A 508-nucleotide genomic window follows, 5' to 3' on the forward strand; every position below is an offset into this window, starting at 1 on the left:
TCTTTCGAACATTTAAATAAACGTATTTTTTAACAAAAAAGGGTTGACTTAACTTATTATAAAAAAAAAATTTTTTTTAATATTTTTCGAATTTTTGTCAATGTTTTTTAAAAACATTTTTACATTATTTGTTAACTGGACTCTGATCGATATATAATTTTATTGATTAATTTAAAGTTGTTCTTACTTAAAAAATCATGTTAGATGCAACTTTACCAGAGAAAAATGTTGCTTCATTTAATATGGAGAACAATCCCGTGTCCATGAATATTGTGGTATCCGTATATATTGTTCTATGTGCGTGGGTGGTTGGGTACATAAAAATAAATTATCGAAACCCTTTCATTTAATTTGCTTTATTTGCATCAGCAATATGATTTGTAAGTAACAGGTATATTGAATCTACAGGAATGGCGTTTTATTTTGCTTTAATCTCGATATCTCAGAAATTTTATATTTATTATATTGTCACTGTATATAATATATATATATATATATATATATATAT

The sequence above is a fragment of the Trachymyrmex septentrionalis genome, unplaced genomic scaffold (genome assembly GCF_001594115.1).
Source record: "Trachymyrmex septentrionalis isolate Tsep2-gDNA-1 unplaced genomic scaffold, Tsep1.0 scaffold83, whole genome shotgun sequence".
NCBI lineage: Eukaryota > Metazoa > Arthropoda > Insecta > Hymenoptera > Formicidae > Trachymyrmex > Trachymyrmex septentrionalis.